The following is a 21,245-nucleotide window of genomic DNA, read 5'->3' as shown; positions in this document are numbered from 1 at the left end:
TGTCTAAATACCTGTGAATATGATGAAATTCGCTTTAAATTCACCTACCAAGTGGCACTGGTATTTTTTCAAGAACAACTAGAAGAACTCATTGCTGTGCAAATACGTGAGTGAAATTTACTCATCACCATGATTAAACAGCCTGTTCTCATCCCAAGGCGTCATATACTGACGCTTTTCCCAATGCATATACATCCAATGCACATGGCACCAATATATTAGCGTCAATATAGCCCCTTTCACACAACGCGTTGATCACGGGAAATTGTCGGCAAATTGCCAGAATAACAGTCTCATCCCAAGAAGTCAATTAACTGACGTCTTTTGACCATACGTCAATATCCGCCTTTTTAGGGCCCCCTTAAACGACGGTAGATGACGATCCCGGGCCGTCATACAACTGACTCTTTACCTTTAACGTCAGTTAGGTGAGGTTAGGTCTGGGGTAGAGTTAGGATCCGATAACGTCATCTACCGACGTTTAAGGGGGCCCTAAAAAGGCGGATATTGACGTATGGTCAAAAGACGTCCCAAGACGTCAGTTATATGACATCTTGGGATAAGACTGCGCTGGCCAGAACGCCTTCTGTGTGAACGCAAACACGACCCAGGATTGGTACCGGCATCGATGTCGGGTTGGGGACCGAGTAACATTGCCGGAATCAGTCCCGGAACATGCGCTGTGTGAACAAAAGCCAGGACCAATGCCGTAAGGGGTGTGTCATAGTGCTATCGCGCGACTCTGTTGCTCTTAGAAGAAATTTTGTGTTCGTCATTAACAAAGAAACGACAAACAAATGTCTGCAAACTGGAACGAAGCGGAGACCAGGAGCTCCTCGCCATCCGCACTGAAGCTGAGATCGTTTACCAGCTTTGTGGAACCGTATGCGCGTGTACATGTTTTCGACGCGTACGTTACACGTCTCATCCTGACGTCATGTGTCTTTCCGGGATCTTTACAGGTTGTGTCACATTATCCCTGTATTTTCCGGAATCTCTGTGTGAAAGGGGCTTATGAGACGCAGATGTAGTATATGGGCCAGAAGGCGCCTCCTAGTGGTCTAACCCTACCCCAGACCTAAACCTACCATTACCGAAGCATGTTATATTGATGCTAAAGGGTGCCTTAGTGTTGGATGTATACACATTGGCAAAAGCGTCTGAATATATGATGCCTTGGGATGAGAATGCGTTGGATTATACTACAGTTGTAAAGGTGGTTGCCAGGTTTGTCGCTTTTCGCTGTGTTTTCTGTCAGGTATTTAGCACATTATGCGTGGAGCTGTGGGTGGTTGTTTGGGTGTTGCTAGGTGGTTGTCACCCCACCTGTGACTTCTAGTGAACATTCAATATTGAAACATATTGTTATTCACACTATAATAATGGAATTGAAGCTTCCAACTGTTTTTTGTGACTCAACATGTCTGAATCTTTGCCAACGGCTGATGGGTGGTATTACTCAGCTGTGAATTCACCAGTATACACCCGCACTGCTAATGAACCGCTAATTAACTCCCCCAATTAGCTCAACCCCCAGTTCAACAGCCTCATTTATGCAGTCGTCGCTCAGGTAGAAACCAGTGGTACTGGAGTTCTCTAATGTTCTCTGTCAGTTTAAAATACCATGCGCAGCCTGAAGCTATGTCACTGCTCAGTGACATTTGACACAGTGAAGGCAGTGATGGGCAAAGACATTATGACCCCAATGTTAGTGCACTACTCTCAAAAAGCCCTTTCGCTTGTCAAAATATTCAGACGGTAAAATGGTGCCACTCTTCCACGGATGACTCATGCTCTTGTCACCAAGGTTACAATTTTCACACTGCCTTTAAAATATTCAAACCATGGGCCACAACATATTTATAAGGAAACATCACTGTAGATACTTTTTAGCCATTTCCAAGATACTTCGGAGACTAATCTGTCATTGAATTCAGTTTTGGTCATTATTTACTTAACCATACATTGGTTCAAATCAGTATAATGTTCTGTTTTCCTTGGCACACAAAAGAGTTATTTCATTGAATCTGTGGATACTGTTATGTTTATCATTTTATGTTATTTTAAATATGATGTAGACTCCGTACCATGGGGGACCGAGCTTTCTGCTCAGCTGCACCCCGGCTTTGGAACCACCTCCCGAGTGATCTGAGAGAAGTACAGAGCCTGGACGCCTTTAAGGAAGATATGAAGACCTTTTTATTTTATTTTTTTATTTAGAAAGGCTTTTATATGCTGATTGTCTTATTGTTTTTAGTATTCTGTAGCTATTATTGTTGTTCTTTTATGTAGCACTTTGTGATTCTTTGGAATGAAAAGTGCGTTATAAATAAAAAATACTATTATTATTATTATGTAGTTACATTTGTAATATAACTATACTACAAAACGTGTCCAAATCAACCTGAAGTCACCGCCATGTTTAAATATTTTAACTATTATACATGATATTTCATTATATAGTAATAATATAGTAATAACATGGTTATATCGCTAATACTTTACAATAAGGTTTAATTTGGTATCATTTGTTAACATGAACTAAGAATGAACAATACTACAACTGTACTACTAATTCTACTGCATTTAATATTCTTATATTCTTAAATGCAGTAATGAACAATACTTCTTCAGTATTTACAGGTTTTTTTTTACTAATACATTATTAAAACCAAAGGTTGTTTTTATTAACATTAGTTAATGCACTGTGAACATGAACATACAATGAACAGCTCTGTTATTATTAACTAACATTAACAAAGATTAAACACATATTGCAACAAATGTATTGCTCATTGTTAGTTTGTGTTAGTTATTAACTATTGTTAACTAATGAACCTTATTGTAAGTGTTACTGTTATTTTTAATTATACCAGTATATTTTTAAAATTGCCTGCCCTTGTTTTGCGTCTTTCAAACTGATGCGTGGTGAGAATGTCAGCACCGTGGCATTTTGGTGATGCAGAGATACAGGTTGTGTGTGTGTGCGTGTGCGTGTGCAAGAGAGAGAGAGAGAGAGAGAGAGAGAGAGAGAGAGAGAGAGAGAGAGAGAGAGAGAGAGAGAGAGATAGAGATTTTGAAGATACTGTGTATATTCCTGTCAGTTTAACTGTAGTATCAATTTGCATCCTTTATTGAGGGTTTAAAAAAATCTAAACAACCACTCATCTAAATGCATTAGCTTTGTGGTTTGCTCGTAGTGTTAAAAACATATTTCGGTAGGATGAAACAATGCAATAAATAAATGAGCATATGTATTGCCAGCCCGTTCTCATCCTTTAGCGTCACATAGAACGCTATATGACAAAACGGCGCTATATGCACATGGCACCCTTTATCGTTAATATTCACGCAAACCCAAGGCATCATAAATCCTTTAGCGTAATATGAGACTACCCTACCCTACCCCACACCTAAACCTAACAATCACAGCGCGTGTTATATTAACATGTGCGTAGTATAGCTCCGTTTTGTCATATAGCGTTCTATATGACGCTAAAGGATGAGAATGCGTTGGTATTGCTGCATTTTATTTCCATGAAACTGACTTGTATAGTCTCAGCTTTATAAAGGTCACTCAAAAACAAAATTGAGTGAATTGTTTTATAACCAATTGACTTGAGAGGTTCGGGCAGAAGCTTTGGTGTTTGTTTAAAAGTGAAAGATAGGAATCCAAGATATGGCAATATACTGAAGTCAAAGAGTAATTCAATCTCTAAACACTGGATTTAAACCGATTTGTTCACCCACCACAACATACTCCATTTGTATGAACTCCCTACAAGGCTTTAAATTATCATGCAATATAATAGCAGCTATACCATTTTATAAAAGCACATAGCTACTCTACAAACTTATACACAATACACTTACCAAAAATTTTGAAAAGTTTTTGTAGATAAAAATACTATATATTACATTTAAAATAAACTGCAAATTGATATCGCCGGTCAGGGCATTATGGTATATGTTGTTGTCTAGTGAACAGTTTCATCATTCTTCACTGGAACATCTTGAAATGCATGAGGCAGCAGAAGGCAGGGTCTGTATTGATTGTATTGCTGAGAATAGAGCATGCAGGCACAGCGCCCAGAGCTTTGTCATATACAGGATGTACGTGGATAATGCAGCGTTCCATTCAAAGTCAGATGTGGCTATTTCTGTTTTATATCTCCTATACTTCCGACCACAAATGCATTCCATTACTCGATGCACAGAAGATGAAGTTCAAAGACAAATTGCAATTCTAGTATTCCCTTTAGAAATGTCAACGAAGAGAACCACATTTCCTGCAAACCAAACTGAACAGGATGAATAATGGTATAGGATATAGCGTCTGTTTTGCAGGTGCAAAATTATCAACCACAGAGCTTGTTTATAGTGTTTTACAAATTTGCAATTGCAAACATCTTCATAAAAATGATTGTTTATCTTTGTTTGTATATATCCGGTGTTGCTCGTTTCATGTCATCCACAGTTTCGAGTGGAAAGCCAAACTTCCTAGGACCAAGTGAGATTTTGTTGCACTTTTCCAGGTAAGAAGGTTCAAATCTTGTTTTAAAGTTGGAAGCTGGAATTGTCCCATTAGGAAGTAGGAAATTTGAAAATAACATGTTCCGTTTTGAATGTAATGCAGCATTAAAGGGATAGGTTCACTCAAAAAGGAAAATCATGCACCCTAGGTGTAAATGACATTCTTCTTTCAGACGAATACAATTAGTTAAAGGGGGGGGGGGGGGGGGTTGACTGCTTTTTTTCTTAGCATAATTGTATTTATGGGATGCAATATAACATAAAAGTTATCATTGACTTAAAAGTCTCATTTTTCATAAACTTCAGCTTTATTGTCAGCCGCGCTGTCCTCTGTCCCCTGAACGAGCGGTTGACTTCCTGATTCTATGAAAACACTCCCTCAGAAACAGGTAGTGGGCTCAGATTGGTTAGTTTGGCCCGGTGTGTTGTGATTGGCTAAACTGTCGCTCACGTTGTCCGGAAGGTTTAACGCCCATTACCTTTACGGGCGGAACGTGAGCTCCGGTCCAGAATGTAAATATGTGTCGAACTGCAGTATCAGTATGACCCAGAATCAGACCGAGAAAGCCGCGATGAAGAGAGTCAAACAGAACCTCACCACACACGGCTCTTAATAAACGCTTCTGAATGATAATTTGCTACATTTTTTTTTAACTTTTTGCACGTTTGTTTAAAACAATAGCATCTGACTGGCAACAATAGCAACTGACTGGCTACTAATGTTATACTCAAACAGCGTTGGCATGTTTACGTTCTTGATCAAATCGAAAATAACGTCATAAAGCATATATACATGAAAAATACGTTTAAAACATTAGTACTTATACAAAATTAAGATCCATAACGTTTGTACGAGTTTGTCGTGGACACAAAATAGTATATGCTAACTAGTAGTGGCTATAAAGCCAGCGCTGGCATTTAAAAACAATAAAACACGAGGCTAACGTTACGTCTGGAATTATACATGCAAATACATTTAAAATGATGAAGTCTTAGCCTACTTACAGATTGTGTCCCAACAACTGCTGCCTCTTGTTTTAAAGTCGGAACTGCTTCATGTTTCTTGTTGAATCTGGAGTTGAACTCGTGGAGATTCTGGAAGCTGTCTTCCGTAAATGCGCAGCACAAAGAGCTAGATTACGATCGTCATTTTCAGGAACATAATCAAACATAAATTGTATCCATTGTTGAGGAAATCCATGGGAAGCCCGAAACACAGAAAACCTGACAGCTGCGTGAACAACACACTCGACGAGTCGACGTGCCTCAGAAATATACGCATGCCATTTTCTGCATATTCTGAGGGAGGGGTTGATGCAAATGTGCGGGTTAGTGACGTACCATAACCCAGCTGTAGTCCCAATCGAGTCGTTTTTGTAGGCAATATATAACACAGTCTCATCCCAAAAAGTCATATAACTGACGTTTTGGGACGTATTTTGACCATACGTCAATATCAGCCTTTTTAGGGCCCCCTTAAACGTCGGTAGATGGCGATCCCGGGCCGTCATACAACTGACGCTTTACCTTTAACGTCAGTTAGGTGACGGGTTAGGTTTAGGTATGGGGTAGAGTTAGGATCCCATAACCTCATCTACCGACGTTTAAGGGGGCCCTAAAAAGGCGAATATTGACGTATGGTCAAAAGACGTCCCAAAACGTCAGTTATATGACGTCTTGGGGTGAGACCGGGTTGCAATATACTTCCTGATTTTTAAAAGACGATATCTCTGCTTAGATTGAACTTTCAGCGCTGCAACTTTGCAGATACTGTTCATGCACCAACAGCAACATTACACACTATTTAAAATGAAAAAAGTGAAATCGCAGTCAACCCCCCCTTTAAATTTAAAAATGTCTCTTCCAAGCTTCATAATGTCAGTGAATGGCTGTATATTGCTGTATAGTACATCAAAGCACATCCATTTATGATAAAAGTGCTCCACATGGCTCTGGGGGGGGGGGGGGGGTTGGGGGGTTATAAAAGCTTTCTAAAGTAAAGCGATGTACTATCCATTTTTAAAATATCCATATTTAAAACTTTATAGACTAAAATACCTACCTTCCTGCAGACAGCAGTACGCATCGATTTATAGGTTATAATATGAATATTCTTCTTACACGGACACATCGCTTCCCTTCAGAAGGCCTTTATGCTGTGTGGAGCACTTTTATCATGAATGGATGTGCTTTGATCGACTATACTGGAATATACAGCCATTCACTGCCATTTTAAAGTTTAGAAGATCTAGGACATTTGTTAATATTGAAATCTCCGATTGAATTTGTCTTAAAATTAATGTCATACAACTAGGATGATTTTAGGGTGAGTAATTCATGGGCTAATTTTCATTTTTGGGTGAGCTTTTCCTGTAATAGCTAGCTATGATGGTAAAACTACAGCAGGAGAAAAAAATAAATAAATAAAACATGCAGAGGAACCAGAACTCAGGAATGGGCATCCGTACTGCTCTGGCTGGCACATATTGATACTGTCCATATGCCAGCTGTAAAATGAGTGTGTTGGCATAACATGCCTGTTGAGCCATATGATAATTAATTAACACAATAGAGTGTTCTGTCAGTGTTCAATGAAAAACAAGCTTGTCAAGAGTCTAGATTTGGAAACAGAGCTTTCAGTACAGCAATATTCCAGTTTCCAGCAAGAAATAAGCTGGGGGAAGCATCATTATTGTTTATCTGATATAGAAGATGAGTGATATGAGGTTGTGTGATTGACAGGACCCCACACAGAGTAAAAAATAAATAAATAAATAAATAAATAAATAATTGCCTCTAGGAACAGAAAAAAAACAGTACTATAATAGTACACCCACACATGTGATCAGCTAAAGATAAAGAAAGAAGGAAACCTGTGAGCAATGGTCCATGTTGTACATGTCAAATAAAATCAGTCATAATAAATAACCGTCTTTACATTTTCACAGCTTCAGGAAAAAATATATTAAAATACATTTTACATCGGACATGAAACAAATGCTGTAAAATTTGATTAGATGTGCAGTTAAAACAACAGCATAGGTTTATAATTTGCTATCCTAACTATGGTTAATTGCTTATTATTACTTATATTTAATATGTTGGTCTTTCCCTGCTGTCCACATAGTTGGTGAGCCAATTTGAGTTAGGAACCTACCACTTTTTTTTTTAAAGCTTGCCCTATCACTTCACATAACATCCCACCTAAAATGCCATATTCCTGGTTCCTGTTAAAAGCTGTGAAATCCCATCAGATTTCCTGCTTCTGGTCAGTGATGTCCACCATCGAGTTGTTTGAGTGCTTTCCCAACAACCCAAGGGAATGACAAAATGCTGCAATGGATTTTTTTTTTTTTTTTTTTTTTTTTTGGTTAAAGGTCAATCTCAAGTTCTGAAAAAAGAGGGGTAGGAATTTGCCATTGACTTGAGAAGTTTGAAAACTGAGGACAAAGTGGATTGCAAAGATCAAAATGTCCCAACACATCATAGAAGAAACAATGTGCCATGGAGATTAACTTGACAGATTTACTGAGCTTTATACCATGGTCTGGGTGAATACTCGATTCTGATTGGCTGCAGGGTGTCCGTTAAAAAGTGATAGAGGACACCTAGTAAAGTAGTTCTGGTGAAACTGCCTGTTTACCATTCGAAATTAATAAATAAATGCGCTGCCTACAACGGCTGTGAGTAACCATAGCAACAGGCAGTCACATGCTCTATCATCTAACGTTAGATATTATAGCCTAATACAACAATGAGCGACTTCGTGCTATTTCTTTTAACATTTATGGAGAATATGGTAACTTTGACGACTGGTATGCTGCTGAAGAAAGAGAAAATGTAAATAAAACGGAGAAAATTACACCGCTGCTGCTCTGCTCCATTGAACTCTATTGGTAACGACATAACTTGCGACCATAGTTGGATAACGATGCTTTCGGGAAACGCACCCCTGAATGAGACCCTGCGGGAGTTTTACGCAGCTGTCCAGACAACCAAGGCAGGAGAAGGCTGAACGTTACAGCGTTTCAAGCCTAAGGAGCCTGAGGCAAATGACCCTCTCTTTGATCTGATTAATTTATTGCCCTCTATAACGTTAAGCGCAAATCGCTGGAGCTCAGAGCTAATTGTTTTTTTATTGTTGTTTGATTAATTGTTTTATGTGTAATAATAAAAAAAAAACTAGCTATGCCTACCTTTGTGTTTCATGAAAAAAAAAATGCATTTGTGAACCTGAAGGGATACGAGCTAAGCGGACTATAAATATCTCCGGTTGCTAAATAAACAGTCAGGCAAGGCAAGTTATTATTTGTAAAAACTAGATTTAGCCTAATTAAAATATAAACTAATGTTTTAAAAATGTTTTATTTGGCAAGTGACCATGGTATAAGCGGGTTAATGCCCTCCGACGTGTCCATTGTCAGGTTCTAACCCTAACCCTAACCCTAACCCATTAAAACCTGACAATGGACACCTCGTCGGGCATTAACCCTTACGTAAACAACAAACGTGTTAAAACCGCTCTGAGTGTGAATGATGTATGTATCCTTCAAGGATGTATGTATCCTATGTATGTATGTGCATATTGTCAGCGCAAAAACACCCCCTCTTTGCCAAGTCTATTTACTTTCTTTACAATTTACGACAGACTTTTCCAGTTTAAGCACAACCGTTTCTTTCGCTTTGGTCACGAACTCTCGTTTGCCTGAAATTGCTGGTCCACATGCTTCTAGCCTGACTATGATTCACATATTGGACTGATCCCCACTCTTCAGCAATCCTGGCCAGCGCTTGATCCAGTCGGATAACGAAGAGATTGATAACAGACCTATTGAGATAGAGCGCTCCCTCAGTGTATTTGCCAGCCTGTAAATCAGTGAGGTAAAGCCACCAGCCTACGCTAGCTGAGCCAGAAGTAAATTGCTGTTTACTCCAGAGCCTGCGGGTGTCCTTTAGGGCAGAGAGCCCCCGGTTGCACTGTAACTCAAGAGCTGTGTCATTATATTCAGGGAACTGATCAATGGTTGCAGGGAAATCCATAGGAAATCAGGGTAAAAACCTGTGCTTCATTCCGCAGCTGTCCGGTTGAATGACAGCACTGTGTGCTGTCAAAAGATACTGATGATTTATTTGGTTTAGTGTTGGGCTACACTTGCAACACTCACAATAATTTTAAACTGTTTTCAAAAAGATGTATGTTAATGTGTTGCTTGGGTGTGCTTTTGTCACAATGACCTCTGATGTAGGGCTGTGAAGTGTCATCGACCTCCTAATTTGAATTTGCAATTATATTTAGGTGCTTTGGTATTGCACTATTTACAGTGTGTGTATAATTGAAGAGTTCAGATGCAAAAGCCTCTAAATGCCATTTGAAATTTTCTTCTTTAATGATGATTTTTGTCAAGCTTGTATATTTAAGTTCAGTGATTTCACTTAAATGGCAATGGTAATTACCTATTAATTGTTATTTAAGTAAAATTACTGAACTTAAATATACAAGTTCGACAAAAATCATCATTAAAAAAGAAAATTTCAAATGGCATTTAGAGGCTTTTGCATCTGAACTCTTCAATTATTAAACAGGTCAATATTCTGATCTTAAAAAAAAATCTATTAATTTTGTACATCAATAGTCATTTAAAAGTAATATGTAATTGTTGACGAGGGCTGGAAGTCAAAAACTCCTGTATTCAGGTTTTCTTTTACAGGTAAAATGGACAAAAAAAGAAGAGAGATTTAACTCACACTGGAAAGACAAAAAATAGGAAAAGCCCATGAGAAGGACCTTGCAAGAGAGTAAAATGCTCATTAGTTCAGCAGGGTCTCAAAAAAAGGTTGAGAAGAAAAGAGGCATGTTAAATGCAAAAGACTTTCTGGTGGTTTCACATCTAATTCTTCAACTTAATTCTTAGTCTCCAGTGCGACCATTTTTCAATAAATGCACACTTTGGAGTTTGCAGAAGTACAAGATGTTAGGTTCTCAGAGACTTTGGCAAGGAATCCTGAAACAAGACCCCCTAAGAATCACAAAGCTGAAGTGTAATGAAATAGACAAAGACTGATTTAAAGTAAAAAAAAAAGTTTTATGGACAGATAGTTTGAGAGTAACTCTTAAAGTACCAGCCCAAACAACGTCAGTGTCGGCCCAGATCTGGCCCACATCTGGGCTGATACTATGTTACTGTCTGGGAGTAAACAATGTTTGAGTCAAACAACAGCGGCACTGGCGAGGGAGTCATGCTACCAACAATGAGCAAGACGGACTACCAAGGTCGAATGAACTACCAAGACTAGACCCCGAAGCCATTTGTTTTGAGAATAATGGCTGGCTGATGACGTTATTGGCTGGCTAGCCGGCTCAGCCAAAACCTAAATGGCTGCTGCAGCCGCCAAACTTTTCATAGCTGCAAACGGCTGAAGCTGCCACTTCATGTCTACAGATGTCTATACTGATTTACTAGATCTCAATATTTTTAAGCAATGCATGGCCTACACTACAAAATGCAATACAATGTAATATAGAAATGCAATACAAGAACGATTGCACAAAATACCAAAAGTGAAGATTTAGAACTAGCCTTAGCTACAGTGCTAGGCGGATTCAATAGCCACTGTAACGTTAGTGAATAATGTCCCTGCTGCTGTGTAAGAATGCACACTTGTCAAACTTCAAGACTTCTTGGTCCAAGACTTACTGCCAGATTCTAGAAGAGAAATACTGCAAACAGTGGAACGGAAGTGGTGCTGATGCCCTAAGAGTCAACATATCTGTCTATAACCCTTTTGAAAAAAAATCAGTCTTCATGTATTTCACAACACTTCATCTTGTGATCAAGTGGGATCAAGTGGGATTCAGGTTTCAGGATTCTTTACCTTAGCAAAATCACTGAGAACCTGAGACCTTCTTCTGGAGAAGAGGTTTACTTCGCTATATTCCAAAGCATAATATCATTCTTTTTACTGCAATATGCTTCATAAATGAAAATACATTGTCCTGCTTATAAGAACTTTAGAATTGTTGTAATTTCCTACTTGTACTCAAGTCAAACGTTAAATTACTTTGAATTCCAATGCAATTAAGTATTAAATAAAATTCAACACGAAACAATGTAGTAAAAAGTACAACATTATGCTTTGGAATGTTGTGAAGTATACTTTTTCCAAAGAAAAACACTCTGATAAAGTACAGACACTTGAACAATGTGCAGATTGAACAAATAAGCAGAGTAAAAAAAAAAAAAAAAAATCACTACTGTCTGCTTATTTCTTAAAGACTTTCAAGTTAATATAATTTCTTCTTGTGACCCTGCTGGCCCAATTGTCCAATTATTTTGTCCAAATATATTATTATATTTTTACTTCTTTTATTCTTTTATTTTGGAATTTCTATAGTAATATCTCTATATACATTTTTCACTTACAGCCCTTGTTTACAGTTATCACACAAATTATTACAGGCAAAATTAATACTAGTTAAGATTGGAGTATGGAGTTTGATTTTGGCAAAATGTGCTTAGGAAAATACAAGTTTAAGAAAAACGACCTCCCTAATAATTATTCACACACTATAACATACTTTCTATTTAGTAATTTGGCGCTCAATACAATCCCTTAAATTTGCATCATAAAAGCATTTTTAAATTTTTCCACAAAGGGTTCCTAGAGCATGAGCCTCAAGTCTCAAGATATTTGTTTTGAAAGTTGAACTTCTTCCTTGAGGACCTGCTGCAAAAGACAAGATGCACAAGTGCAATGGTCAAAGACGTCTATCTAGCACAGAGTTATTGAATTCTGTCTCTGGAGGGTCACAACCTGCAGACTTCAGTTCCAACCTTAATTAAATGCATCAGAACCAGCTAATCAAGGTCTTGGTAATTACAGGAAGGTGTGTGTAATTAGGGTTGAAAATAACCTTTGTGGGTCATGGCCCTCGCACTGGAATTCAATAGCTCTGGAAGGTGAAGTCTGTGAAGGTACAGTGAGTGTGGAAATACATTAATACCTGGTAGAGTCAGTGAGAAGAGGTATACACTGAAAATGGAAACTTGAACACATTGTATTTTGGGATGCAGTGCACTCTTAATTTGATATTGAATCTCGATATCTAGTGTTCATTTTGTCTGTGGTTTTAGGCTCAATCCCAATTCACCCCAATTCAAAACAGAGTTAGAGGGCCAAGCGGTTGAAATATTCCCCTACGAAATGGAACAACCCTTCATGAACCCGATACGTCATCAGTCGGCGGCGATGGCTCTGCCGTTGCCGAGTTTTTACAGAATTTCCCCATGAACGACTGACAATCAGCGCAGCTGTTCTTAAAGGGATATTCCACTTTTTTTTTTCTTTTTTCTTTTTTTGGAAAAAGGGTCATTTTACCACTCCCACAAAACAGTTGGGTTTTACCGTTTTCGAATGTATTCAGCCGATTTTTTGATATTTAGAAGAATATCAGTAACCAGACAGTTTCTGGTCTTCCATATGGAAGTCAATGAGACCAGAAACTGTCTGGTTACTGATATTCTTCTAAATATCAGAAAATTAGCTGAATGGATTTGAAAATGGTAAAACTTTGAGGAAACAGGATGATTATAACATTGATTATAACATTTCTTCCCCAAAATGTTTGTCTTTTCTGATTCGGAAATGTAGTTTATTGTACAATTTCTTAATTTAAATGACTATAGTATTATTATAAGAGTAAATAAAGTGTATGGTGGTGTCATCTGGCACTAAATTTAAATGTTTAAGAGTTTGCGAAGCCATCTCGCTGGTGGTTTGCAATGCATTCTGAGAACTTTCTCTTAGCCCTCCGTTTGGAGCTTGTCTCTGAAAAATCTCCGTTTCGAGGACTACATAGCCCTACCCCTTCGCCCTACCCCTCGATCTCAACCGGAGGGGTAGGGGCAAGGGGTGAATTGGGATTGAGCCTTAAGGCCATTGCACACTGAGTACGACATTTTCGTATGCGTATTTTCGTGTTCGTCAGCCTAAAAATTTGTCACGCATACAGTAGAAACCTTGCACACCGAGTCCGTTGCGTATTTATTAAACCTTTGCGGGAAAAAAACGCAAAAATACCAAATGGATTCGTCAAGCAGTGAGGATGATTTTTGCCCTCTCTCTTATTGAAAAGAGAAGAAAGAGAAAATATTACGATCCAATCCTGAAATTGCGCCGGAGGAAGGAGAGTTCCTTATCAAGGAGTTGCGAATTTATCCTGAGCGATTCAAAATTTACCTCAGAATGTCAGTGGGACAGTTTGATGCTTTGCTAGCGATTCTGAAGCCACATATTAAAAACAAGACGATCAATTTAAGTGAACCAATCGATTCTGAACGGAGACTGGCAGTGTGTCTGGTATGGACCAGGTATGGACACACGCACAAACACACACCCACCCGTGCGCGGCCCGGTGGAAGCGCTGGGCAGACAGAACAGCTAGGCTGTTATTATTGTGTACATACTGTGCCCAAATAATACATTAGTTATCGAATAGTCTGCTCAATCACACCTTATTCGATCCTAAATTTCAATCTGTTTGAAAGGGGAGGTTTATTAATTTCATAATCCAATATAGAGAAGAGAACATAAACACTTGATCGAATTGAAAACCGAAACTGAAAGCACGGCGCATATGTGCAATGATTTGAGGACGAGCTCCCCCGGCCCTGAATTGTCAAAAGACCTCTCAAAATGCTGGCTCTGGATGCGAAAAACGCAGAAAATCGAACCCGATCCGATTAATTTTATGACGGACGAAAGTTTCGGAGGCGGTGTGCAAGCGTGACTGACATAACGTGAGGTCGAATTATTTTTTTAACGTGCGAAAATTTCTGATGCAAATTTCGGACTTGCAATGGCCTTTAGTCTTATTCCTAATTCAAATGTAGTTTTTATCTTCCAGAATCTGGCAGTAAGTCTTGGAAGTTCATTATAAGTCCATCTCCCAACCTGAAAGATCCATTTTGCTTATTGTTAGTAGCAGCACGACTCCCTTGCCAGTCCTTATGTGTCCATAACTTTTTTCTTTTTTTTTTTGTTTAAATCAGTCTTCATCTATTTCATGGCACTTAGAGGGTCATGTTTCAGGATTCCTTGCCTTGCCAAAGTCTCTGAGAACCTGACACCTTGTACTTCTGGAGACTACAAAGAGTGCATTTCTAGAAAATGTTCACACTGTAGACTAGTTGAAGAAATAAACGTGAAACAACCACAAAGTATTTTGCAATTACCATGCGTCTACTATATGCGTCTATCAATATCATGACATTTTAGTTTTTTGGTCACATCGCCCACTGTAAAAAATATTTTCAAGATTTGTTATCACAACATTTTCTTTTGTCAAATCAACTTTATAATAATTTATTTAGTTGAGAACTTATTATTTTGAGTTTCTGATGATTAAATTATCTCCCTCATTGTATTAACTCACTTTTTCCAGTTCAATGAACTTAAAATTTTAATGCAACCCAGGTTACTTACTTTTTAAAGTTAAACCAACAATATTTTTTTACAGTGTAGTAATCACAACAGTTTTTCTTTTGTCAAATCAACTTAAATAATTTGTTTAGTTCAGATAACATATAATTTTGAGTTTTTGATGGTTAAATCATTCTCCTTCATTGCATTAACTCACTTTTTCCAGTTCAATGAACTTAAAATTTTAATGCAACCCAGGTTACTTACTTTTTTAAGTTAAAACAACAATATTTTTTTACAGTGCATGTAAAAAAAATAATGATTGATTACACAATTGACCAAAATAATAGTGATTTTGCCATAACCGAGTAGCCTTACATTTGATGCCATTTTAGCATATTACTGAAAAAAAAATAAAAAATAAAATAAAATAGTATAAAGTACAGTAGGCCTGTACATACAGTGTTCAGTAGTAGGCTAGAACAGTCACTGTTCTTGTATGAAATACAAAGTAATGATTTTGAATAATGATCTGTCATATCCAGCATTTGCTGACAAAACTGCACATTGTACTTACAAAAGCAATAGTAAAAGGATTTCCCTCATGCATTGGATATGAGAGGCGTTAAGCTGTTTGTGCATTAGAGAGACGCTCTGGGTTCTGCTAAGGCCCGACAAACCTATGAGTTGGATAAGCCCTTGCTAGGTGCCAGTCCACAGAGACGCTGACAGTTACAAGGGCACTAAGTCCTTTCTGGGCTGTCACCTTGCCTGCTACTGTAAGACTCGGTCGGATTATGTTGACACGGCATGTCGACTGCATGCGACTGAAGAGACTGATCATTACGGACGCTCTCCCTTTCTACCTCTCACCTCAGCAATGTAGAAATGCCTTTTTCACAGCTTGTCTACTGCTATTTTCCTCTCTTAGACATCCTGGGAATTTCTGCCTTTTTTCTCTGTCTTTTTTTTATCTCCGAGGAATTGTACGTCTGACCTTACCGGGCTGATTTTGATTCATGTGTGTATTTCTCCATTTACGCTGTGACGGTTTTTACTGATGATCGATTTGACGACTTCACAATGACTTCAGACTTCCACTGGGACGCTGTGTTTCCTCTACAAACTATTTCAAATGGGCTGATGTCTTATGCATAAGCTCTTAATAATCGGATGCCATCAATACATGTAATCTGTGCTGAATAAAACATAGACTGCAAAGGTGTTTCAGAGGACAATGTCAGAGAGCATATTAAAATAAATATTAGTGATGCACTCAAATAGAAATTCTTGGTTAAGACGGAAAATTGTCATTTTAAATGATTGTGTTTGGAAAGATGACCCTATCTGAAATGGAAACTGGGGGTATTTTCCCATTTTACTATTTGGTACAAATATCATTGAAATCTCGTTATCTATGAGATGAAAACCGGTGATGATATGTATTTGTGTGTTTTTGTTTTTTATTTGTCGTGGGTTCCATATAGTATTATAATTAATAATTATGTTTGGAGATCAAACTAACCGTAAATGACTAAACCACATAATGAAAATCAAAACACAATACATCAAATTATGAATTTACAAAAACACATTACAAAAAAATAAATACATATGAGAACGAATAATAATATTTAACAAATATTTGTACATTTTGCAATTTTATTTGATGTTTTCATTTTCACCAACTGAATATAATACAATAGAGATGCACAGTTTTGGATAAAGTGAGATGAACTTGATAAGATAATGTCTTACGGGTTTGGAACGACACGGCATGAGCGAAATTACATATAAACGAAAGAAGACAAAGGCAATATTTCGTTACGTCCTTTCTACATGCATCTGGTGTCCTCACATTGTCAGTCAGCACTGACTGTCCTGATCTTGCTTTCTGGCCCTCCTCAGGTTCTATTATTTCAATATATCTGAGAGTGCATGCATCTTCCCATAATATTCACACCTGCCAAATCTGATAATATAGATGTTTTAAGAACCATTCCTCATTCCAAACCTGAATGCTGATCATTTTTTTCTGTAAAACATCAAAGCATATACTGTACGTATTTTCTACCCAACACCAGCTCATATATCACATAAATACTGTATACACTGTAAAAACAAACCTATAGAATCTACTCAATAAAAGTGAGGTAACAATTTGCACACATTTTGTTTGGGTAGATTTCATTCTATATTTTTGAGTAAGGAGGACCTGACTTTAACAGCTATGATATACTAAACGAAATTAGGTAAATATTCTACCTAATATTTCTCAATACATTACACAGCTAATTACTTATACAAATTGAGTAATAATTAATCTATTATTAGCAGAAAACAGTTAATCTACTTAATTATTATTAATAATAATTAGTGAATAGAAATAATTAAACATTACTTATTCAGAGATGGTTAAATTTACTTAAAAATGGCCAGAAACAGGACACAGTAATTTAACAGTAACAAATTGCTCTTTATTGACCAATTACTATGGATAAAAACATTTCATTTAAAAAAAAATAAAATAAAACATTAATTAAAGGTATAGTTCCTCAAAAATAAAAATGATGTACCTTTAATGCACAAAGGTACAAAAAATAACCCATTTAATTTCAAAAGATACAACAAATCACTAACAACTTCTTTAAAACCTTCTAATTAAAAAATAAACTGGTTTCCATGGGATGAAACAGTCTTTGCCAGTACAACAACTCATTTCATTAATTACAAGTGACACAACATATCATTAACAACTTCTTAAAACTAATACTAAAACAGACAAAGACAAATCTGTTGACCAACTGGGATTATGAATCACCAAAACTTTCATTATTTGGTTTGTGTGGCCCTCAAGTTCGTCCTCCTGTTAAAAAGAAAAAGAAAAAGCATATCATTTTTTCAAGTTAGTTTAAGCATATTAACAAAATGTTGTTCCAAAACAGTTGTCTTTTTTTATTCACGTCATTTATTTCAAGACAAAGCAGGGTTTCTGTATTAATCAACACTTCAATTTCAACAGGTAAAAAAAAAAAAAAAAAAAAACGAAAGAAATACTTGAATTCTTGACCCCAGTATCCCATAATAAAACAATTAGCAATCTAATCCTTTACTTTAGATGGAAATATCTTGTAAGGATTGGAATAGATTGTCATGCTGGAACATTCAGGAAATAAATATGTCCACATAGAACAAATGAATAATAGAGTTGCCACCTGATTATATAGGTGAACATTTCGATATTTTGAACTTGAATTTAATGACTTAAAAAATAATTTGATTGTTTTTGTCGATTGATTTCATAAATCAGATTTACTTATCCTAAACTACAACGAGTCGAGTAAGATCATTCCCCTTAATGGAATCGATTCCAACCTTTGCATTTTGAAACTTTGGAATCGACTCTCAATTCCCAACGCCTCGGATTCGATTCTTTTTGGAATTGACCCCCAGCCCTATCATTCAGAGGCGATGCTTCTTCACCATTGCTTTGAAAAGTGAAGAGAGTCGACTCGAGAACTCTCTCTGAACTGCACGTGCGTGCGGCACACACACACATACGCGTCCAGCTACAATAATCATATTAATTTGAAACAGCAACCCAGAATATTTGTCACAAGCATTGATTAAAACGATGACAATAATCGCACAAAAAAACCGACTTAAACTTTTCTCGGCCTTGATAACCTCAGGACATCGTCAACCGTATAGGCTATCAAATAAAAACGCTGTCGGCGTGAACAAACCCTTATCACACAGCTGCACCTTCGCTAAGCTGTTCACTAATTTCAGCAATGTGCATGACACTAATGGCAGCTAATATTTTAATTATCAGTGTAGATTTTTACTCGCATTTGCCGGTATAAGACCCAGTATAACGTTAACATTATCAAAGCTAAATCGACTAGCCTGAAATTCGAACCTGTCAGCCGGCTGTGGCACCGACATAAACGAGCAAATTACAAATCTTTTTATGAATCTTACCATTAAATAAATTAATATTTGGGTTATATGATAACAACATGATAAAAAAACAACAAAAAACATCTTACCTGGAGCTCAACACTTCGTGGTCCTTCTGAAGACGTTGAATTTGAATTCCGCGATTCCCGCCTGGACGTTGAAGTTGACGCATGCAATTTGCAATGACTGAACTAATATATAGGGGTATGTTTTACTCATTTTTTAATGATCCAGATATTACTGTTAATAAATAGGTAGTGTAGTCAGAATCTACCCATTTTTATATATTTTACTTGCTAACTAATATACTTAAGTAAAATATAACTGATTTGCACAGGTTGTATTTAACACCCACCTGCATCATTTTTACAGTGGCTGTCTTTTTTTGGAGCTTGCCAATCATGAACTGTCATTTATGTCTGAACTGTTCCTTTAAGTGTATAGCGATGCATTCTAAAACGGGACACTGATAAAATAAAGCTCATTTTATTTTATTATCTCTGACGATTTCCATTAGAGGATGTTATTTCATTTTAGATGAGTGAAACCATCAGTATAACTGATCAGGGTCTTTATTTGTCCCTGAAAAGCTGGGTAGCTGTTGGCTGGAACTCTAATTAAAAGATGATAAAGCTTCCTTGGATCATTTTGTCAGATTAGATGTTTTAATAAACTTTGAATCTCAGGGTACATCACAAACTCCAGAGGATTTTCCTTTAAATAACAGCAAAAATCCAATTTGGATGTTCTCCTGTTCATTTGAGGAATTTAATTAAGTTATCTTACACCAGAAGAACAAAATCTTTGTGAAAAAAAAAAGTCATAGATTACTGCTCTTAGCCATGTTTAATTTAATTTAATTATTATCAACATTTTGTCACATCCCGCAGTCACCAGTCTACTGTGCACTACATCTCCCACAATCCTCCTTGCTGCACTCACTTCTCCATCACCACACCTGTCTGCACTCACCCTCATCAGCACCTCTCATCTCAAACTTCCTAAGCAGTCACCTTCCACACCACAATTCATACAAAACTACCTACCTGTGGATCAAACTGCCTAGTCCTTCATCATCTTCAGTCTTCTGTGTGTAATCGTTTGCCAGTCCTCCAGACACTTTTCTCTGTCACCTGCAAAAGATAAGACTTTCATTCACATGCCAGTGTCACCACAACTATCTGCAATCCAGAGACTCACCTGCTGATAACCTGCGTCATTCAATAAACTCCATTCAAACTACCAGTTTGCAATCTTCTGTTCTGTGACATGTGTATTTTATTTCGATAGTCCACTCCAAACATTCTAATAAGTATATTTTTAACTACATGTCAACTAACTCTCATCAGAACAGGGGTTCTCAACTCCAGTCCTCACGACACACTGCTCTGCATATTGTGTATGTCTCCCTTATTTAACACACCTGATTCAGATCCTCAGCTCGGCTATCCTAACGAGCTGAGGATCTGAATCAGGTGTGTTAAGTAAGGGAGACACACACAATATGCAGAGCAGTGTGTCGCGAGGACTGGAGTTGAAAACCCCTATCGTTAGGTGTTTGGGTTAATGCAATAAGTTGACTTTTAGTTGCTGAGTTATTTTGTTGGTCCCCCAACAGACAGTCTGCTAATCCTCTAATAACAGTTTGTTGATATGTAGCTGCAAAGTTACTTGATTAGTATAATATCTAAAATGGACTTGAAATAAAGTGTTAAGACATAACCTTACTCTTGATGTGTTCATTGAACTGGTTTAAAATGAAGCTTGGTTTTAAAAACCAGTTAGGACTTTTTTTTTTTTTTTTTAAAGGTGCATAGCGCAAGTATCTGAGTTTTCGCAGAACTAAGCCCCCTCTGGCGACAGGCGAAACTGCAACCAGAGGTGTGTACGCTCATGGACCACACGCACGTTTGCACAAGCTGTTCATACGGTGGCCGAGAGGTGCAAAACAAATCACAATTATGAAAACAAAAAAACAAGTCAGAAAACACAACGACAATTCAGAAAACAAAATAACAATTCAGAAAACACAACAACAAATCTGAAAACAAATTAACAAATCAGAAAACACAAAAACAAATCTGAAAACAAATTAACAAGTCAGAAAACACAGCGATCAGTATTCCATTCGCCACATATACCTACCTTTTCCGTTTTGTCTGACTTGTCGTTGTGTTTTCTGATTTGTTAATTTGTTTTCAGATTTGTTGTTGTGTTTTCTGAATTGTTATTTTGTTTCCTGAATTGTCGTTGTGTTTTCTGACTTGTTTTTTTGTTTTTATAATTGTGATTTGTTTTGCACCTCTCGGCCACCGTATGTTCATAACCAA

At 37.3% G+C, this 21,245-nt stretch overlaps 1 long non-coding RNA gene across 2 annotated transcripts in view; it reads right to left on the bottom strand.

The window, feature by feature from the left end:
- The window catches only part of LOC148977521 (uncharacterized), a 92,883-nt gene extending 72,598 nt beyond the window's left edge, over window positions 1–20,285 (bottom strand). For both annotated transcript variants that reach the window (XR_016169783.1, XR_016169782.1), the window contains exons 1-2: window positions 20,116–20,285; window positions 19,962–20,048 (exon numbers count right to left, since the gene is read on the bottom strand). This is a non-coding gene — a long non-coding RNA (uncharacterized LOC148977521). The remainder of the gene's footprint in view (window positions 1–19,961; window positions 20,049–20,115) is intronic.
- Between the last annotated feature and the right edge of the window lie 960 nt (window positions 20,286–21,245).

Source organism: Pimephales promelas, chromosome 9 (genome assembly GCF_988280905.1).
Source record: "Pimephales promelas chromosome 9, fPimPro1.hap1.1, whole genome shotgun sequence".
NCBI classification, from domain to species: domain Eukaryota; kingdom Metazoa; phylum Chordata; class Actinopteri; order Cypriniformes; family Leuciscidae; genus Pimephales; species Pimephales promelas.
The sequence above is the reverse complement of the archived record's forward strand: the minus strand, read 5'-3'. Positions and strand labels throughout refer to the sequence as shown.